Here is a 6,929-nt window from a genome sequence, read left to right as displayed (position 1 = left end):
CATATTACCCCATTAGAGCGCTTCGCTCTCAGACTGCAGGCTTACTTGTAGTTCCTAGGGTTTGTACGAGTAGAATGGGAGGCAGAGCCTTCAGCTTTCAGGCTCCTCTCCTGTGGAACCAGCTCCCAATTCAGATCAGGGAGACAGATACCCTCTCTACTTTTAAGATTAGGCTTAAAACTTTCCTTTTCGCTAAGGCTTATAGTTAGGGCTGGATTAGGTGACCCTGGACCATCCCTTGGTTATGCTGCTTTAGACGTAGACTGTGGGGGGGGGGGTTCCCATGATGCACTGTTTCTTTCTCTTTTTGCTCCGTATGCATCACTCTGCATTTAATCATTAGTGATCGATCTCTGCCCCCCTCCACAGCATGTCTTTTTCCTGGTTCTTTCCCTCAGCCCCAACCAGTCTCAGCAGAAGACTGCCTCTCCCTGAGCCTGGTTCTGCTGGAGGTTTCTTCCTGTTAAAAGGGAGTTTTTCCTTCCCACTGTAGCCAAGTGCTTGCTCATAGGGGGTCGTTTTGACCGTTGGGGTTTTTCATAATTATTGTATGGCCTTGCCTTACAATATAGAGCACCTTGGGGCAACTGTTTGTTGTGATTTGGCGCTATATAAGAAAAAAGTTGATTGATTGATTGATTATCATGTCCATGACTAAATATACTAAAATAAATACATCACAGTTGTGCTATGTGTACAATTGTGATGTATTTGTTTTAGTATATTTAGATTGTGTTGTGATTTGGCACTTTATAGCCAATTAAATTTAAATTGAATTGAAATTGAACATTTTATTGAGTCTTAAAGTAAATAAATGTGAAATTGGTCACTGGATCCTTAAACTTTGGACATAATAAACTCTACATGGTGGATCCTTGATCTCTGGACATAAATAGGAATTAAACAAAATCTGTAGTTTTTGTCAAAAGCATTTCCTTTCAGACATTATTGGCATGAATGTCTTTCCATATGTCTGAGCAGAGCTCTTAGAGCTGCTGTGCTTCACTTCAGGATGTAATTTGTAAAGAAATACACCACGTTTCATTTTGGGAGGAATGTAGTTTCTTGTCTGTATTACGTTTGGAAAAATGTGTCTGTTATGTGTCGGACACGGTCGGAGCACCGACCCAGCGTTTGACAGGACCCAGCATGAAATAAGCAGAGCACGGTTCAAAAGATAACAGAATTTAATAATCATAATGAGTGCAGTGATAAACAACCAAAAATGTCTGCGGTCTGGTGAGGTGAAAACACGGCGCGCCCTCAGCAGCGCAAACGGTCCGGAGCCACAGCAGTTCGGACCCAGGGACCCCGCCAACACCCCCCCAGGTGGCCGCGACAAACCGAGTCTGTGAAGAAAGAAAACATGAGCTGAGTCCAACACTCTCCACCCAGAGAGACACAGCTCAAAAGGTGCACACAATCAGCAAACACTTCCTGGCTTCAATATATATCAGCTTCTTACCCTGCAGGCACGGAACAACTCAGTTCAAATCTCCACTGCAGCAGAAGCTGATTAGACAATTAGCATAATGTGACAGCTCAATAACACAGGGTGTGAGGGACACCAAATCCACTGTCATTACTTCATAAAAGTCACCAAAACCAAATTACCTCAGGAAGTGTGCTGAAGAGCGTGAGACCTCACCCAATCCTCCTTCACAGACTGTGGCGTCAAACCTGGAGCGGCCTCTGCATCCGTAATGGTGAGATTGTTTTCCTGGCGTTGATCTCACACGTCTGCTCACAAGGTCGAGTCTCTGGCCATCACACACTGTGCATTCAAGGTTTAAATGCAGCAATCTCTGATCAAGACAGAATACACCACAGCTGTGAGTCCTGATGACCTGCACGTGAAAACAAGCCTCAGGTGTTCAGGGTGAGGTCCTGTTGCTCAGCCACTCAGTCCTGAATGCATACCACCTGGTGGGAGAAACAGAAAACAAAAACAAAGCCAGCCAAACACCCCAGCACACAACAGTGTCATTTTATTTAAAGTGGCAATTCATTTTGAAGTTATTAATTCTGACCGGACTCTGTCTCAGCAGAGAGCCGCGCAGTGTTTTGAGGTGTGACAACGGAACAGAGGACGATTCTCATTTCTTGACTGCAACAAGACAAGACTCCCAGTTAGTGACTTTAATACACACAAAAGTGACTCATGATATTTTAATGGCTTTGAGAGGGGTTAAGAAGCGGACTTACCGCTTCTGAAGAGCAGCGAATCAAAGAGCCACGAGCCATTGAATCGAAGCATTGCTTCAATGGTTCACGGCTTCAAAGTGGAGTCACGCTGCAAAAACGGTTGATTACAGACTAAACCCTGACTTTATTTGTATGTCCGTATGACTCTGAAACTCGAAAGAATCTGTATAATTAACGGACTATAGGTTGACATGAAAACCAAAGCTGTGTTCACCGCGGGGACATGTTCGGCACTATTCGGGATTATTCAAGATTTTTTTTTTTTTTACAGATGACTAACGATGCGTAAAAAAATTTGACCGATGCAACTGTATCGGTCCAAACCGGTCTGGATCCGGGTCTGTAAGTAACATATCTTCATGACAGCTTGCTAAGAAACTAAACTAATATTTGAGAAAAAGCAAATCTTAGAACAAAAGCAAATGTAATCATAAACATAACATACAATACACAATTCAACAGCATTCGAACATATAACTCAAAGGTATTTGAATATATAGATATCATGTAATTAACCTTAGCTATTGATTACATGTTTAATAAGCATTGATAAATATTGATCACTATGAGCATATGAGTAATATATTCTTCAACAGCAACAAGCTCTATTAATATATAAATGATTACTCTAAACATTAAAACACACTCATGTAACAATATATTTTTAGCTCAGTAAAAGATAAAATAATATTATGATGATACTGAATGGGGAAAAAAGCACAACAGGTTAATGCATATTTAAGCACATTTAGGATATATTCCTTCAACTGTTAGACTGAAAGGGCCAGCAGGCTTTTCTCTCTGCACGGGCTGGAGGACAGCAAGCCCTTCAAAGTTCTTTGACAGAATGCTGCAGCTCCTGAGAGGACACCGGCCGGATGTTTTGTGTAGCAACTCCCCCCTCAGGTGCGCGCAGCGCTGGAACCACACCACGATCTCGGACTGCCATGTGCTGGTGGAGGAGGCTGACAAATTCTCCCTGGCTAGCCAGCACCATGGCATGACAGCAGCTGCACTCACCCCATCACACTCAGCGGCAGAAGCCCCACACCACACGCCAGCACCGCCTGCAGAGGAGCTGCATCTCTCCCCCACAGCAGTGCTCACAAACTGGCTTCTACACTGTATGAAAACATTCAGCTGGTCGAACGACATCAAACTAAACACTAACGTTATAAAAACTATGCAAACGATAAACCGTCAAGAACTACAGCAAAACAAAATGAGGTTTTTGGCAGCATTCGTTCAAATTTCTCTACAGTTTAAAAATCCTGACAAAGCGCCAGCAGGAACAAAGCTGCGTGAAGGTTAAATGATACCAACGAAAGTCAGTGAAAGTCCAGATTTCTTGTTTTGCTTGGGCTTTGTTGCCCTTCGTTAAGTGCCATGTGACTGGGCCTTAACTCACAGTTTCAGATAACTCATGGTTTTATTTTGTGGACCTCAACTTGTTTGAGTTAACGAGGTTCACCTGTATACACTTCACTCCAACAGTCCTGTGACCTTATACAATTCCAGATCACTATTTTCTCAGTCTGTCAGAATGAGCTCAGCTCACACTAACATGTTGATGTTTAGAAATAGTGAAAGCAGAGTGATAGCTCACTGAAATTCTGTGGGATATAATGGAGATCTTATAAGATTATCTGCGATACAGTTCAGGGTCTGTTCCCGAGGGTTTATTCTGGAGCTGAGGCCATGGGAAGCCTGTGAGATTCGATCATTGCTCCGAGCACGGTAAACATCTCACACATCACCGTGGCTCTGCTGTTAAATTCATTACCTCTCTTCCAGTCTCCATAAGACTAAGAAGCAAGATTTGGTTCAAACTGTAAGAGTGTTACACAAAATGGCTGACGCACATATATGTTTAATTGATAAAACCAAAGTATTCATGTCTGTTTGGAAAAAGAATCAGCATAATGGAACACAGTTTTTATTGTGTGACAGTACACTACATACATAAACACACACTACAAGATTTTTACATAACAACCATGAATGCACAGCGAACAGACAGTGGCTATTTTCACTACAATTTGCAGCCATCTCGCATAGACACCGTTGAAAGCCAGGTTGAGGACCGCCCATATGGGGGTGGCTTAGGCTAAGTAATAAAAGTTAGAGAACAAAGGAAGTTGAGGTTTTTTGTTCCAGGTGTTTGCATGTGACCAGTTCAAGATCCCAGCACTGTGACAACTCTCTTAACAGTACAACATCTAAACTTTGAGGACTGTTTCCTGTCCAATTCTTTTTGGAGATCTCACTGTGATAAAAGAACATAACAAAACCAAATGTTGCTGAGTTAGAGTGCAGCCATGAAAATGTTACTCCTATCTTTAGTCACACAATCTTGACCATCTTCCAAGTGGTTGTGGACTTGACCACTTCGAAGAAGTTCGGGTCAGATGGCTGTCTAACGCTCAGCTGCCCCTTGAGAGGGCACGCCCACGTGAGGATTTGTAAATACAGTGGTCCCTCGTTTATCGCGGGAGTTACGTTCTAAAAATAACCCGCAATAGGCGAAATCCGCGAAGTAGTCAGCGTTATTTTTTACAATTATTATAGACATTTTAAGGCTGTAAAACCCCTCACTACACACTTTATACACTTTTCTCAAAGAGGCATTAACATTTTCTCACTTTTATCTCCTGTATAAACACTCTCAAAGTTCAAACCTTAGTAGAAAAATAAGACCAACCTGTTTTCAGGGCCAGACATTTGTTGAGGAATAAAAGGGTGATTCTTAGACTACGGGCACTTTTATGTCCCTTGATCATATTTTATGAAAAAAAGAAAAAAGGGGAAATTTCACACTTTTATAGTTATCTTTACAATGAAAGTGTTTTAAGAAATTTGTCCTAGTAGTCTATGATGACTTTTTCACCTTTTTTCAGCATCATTATATGCAAATATTGCTGTTTTGTGCTTGTCCCACACCCAGACTTATGATCTTCAATGATAAAAATGAATAGTAAACAAATGTTTTTTCTAATGTTTTAAAATATCTCTGAATAAAATATCAGTAAAATAATCAAAACATAATTGGGGTATTCAATGTCATACAACTGTTGTGATTTTTTTTAAACGAAATGTAGTTGTCCCACACTATTGCCGTAATTTCCACCACAACAATAATGTCCCTTTAAAAAGTTTGTATGAAAGATTGTGTGGGTAGTTTCTATGGAGATAAACAGTAACATCAGAGCACATGTATATAGCACCAAATCACAACAAACAGTTGCCCCAAGGCGCTTTATATTGTAAGGCAATGGTGTGGTGGAAATTACATTTACAAGGCCAATAGTGCCCATAGTTAAAGAATCACCCAAAAATAGAACGTTTTCCTATAAATAATTATGATGGCTTTTAGAACTAACAAATTTAATTTTTACAATCAACCTACGAGGTTGGAGACATAAGAAATTATTAATAGTGACTGACCAGTATTTTACAGTTCCTCTAATCGCACCTCTGTGTCCTGGCCCCACTCCGCTGTCGTGTCTTTTCCACTGAGTAACACCTCGGTGCAGGTGTCTTTTTCCGAGTGAAGAACACAGTTATGGGTAGTTGTTGGCGCTCTTTTTTCTTCTGGCCAAGAAGATTCTTGTAAACAGACATGCAAGAACGGTGCCGCGACCAGCCTGCTTGATGAGGACGCAGAACATAATGCGCTGTAAAAAAAAAAAAAAAGCATGCAAAATTGGACTAAAAAAATCAGCGAAACTGCGAGGCCGTGAAAGGTGAACCGTGTTATGGCAAGGGACCACTGTAATGACATTTACAATCTCTATTATAATAGCCAAGTGGTCTGTGTGTGTGTGTGTGTGTGTGTGTGTGTGTGTGTGTGTGTGTGTGTGTGTGTGTGTGTGGCTTTGATCATGCAAAAACTGGGGAAAGCTTACATTTGTCGTTTAGTATTTTGGGTCAAGGATGAATGCTGTGAAAACGGAAAGTTGATAGGACTAATATTTTTTGAGAAATGAGAAATTTTAGCTAACCAATAAACAATGGATGCTGTGCTGCAATGCACCATGGGACTTTGGGGTTTTGAAGTTTTAAATGTTGTTATTGTGGTTTCTGTTATTGTAGTTTTTGTAGCTCAATGAGTGAACCAGTGATGTCCGGTGAGGTTGATGGCTGGTGAGGCACTGACATCATCACCATCAGTTTTACAAACATATGAAGACAGAATAGCTTATTCACAAAAACTGGGAGCAGTTAATGGGTTATGTTTAAAATCTCATTATTTACACATGCAAACTGTAGCACACAAAAAAGCACATTTTTCAAAACCCTATTTCAAGAAATCTTAAGTGAATATTCTACTTGTTTTATTGTCAGGCTTTTTAAAAGCATGAAAATGGGGTGTTTTTAACTTGTAATGGCTACAAACAGAATTTGAAATATGTCCCGTATGTAATTTGATAATGCTGTTGGCTTTGGCTTTAAACACAGACTTAACATTAGTTAATTTGGTATTGCTTGGTAATTTGTTCCAAGCAGAATGAGGAGTGTCCAAAAGATTTTGACACAGACGGGATACTACGGACATTAGGCCAGAGCAGGTGTTATGGTGGGAATTTTGTATACTAATGGATGTAGTTGGGTGTCTACGGACTTCTCTGTAGAGCATGTCATGTATGTAGTTTTTTAAGTTTGAGTTGTTTAACGTGGGCTGCCACAGGCAACATATTTATATCATTGAACCCTATATGGGATCT

Source organism: Thalassophryne amazonica, chromosome 9 (genome assembly GCF_902500255.1).
Source record: "Thalassophryne amazonica chromosome 9, fThaAma1.1, whole genome shotgun sequence".
Classification (NCBI taxonomy): Eukaryota; Metazoa; Chordata; class Actinopteri; order Batrachoidiformes; family Batrachoididae; genus Thalassophryne; species Thalassophryne amazonica.
The sequence above is the reverse complement of the archived record's forward strand: the minus strand, read 5'-3'. Positions refer to the sequence as shown.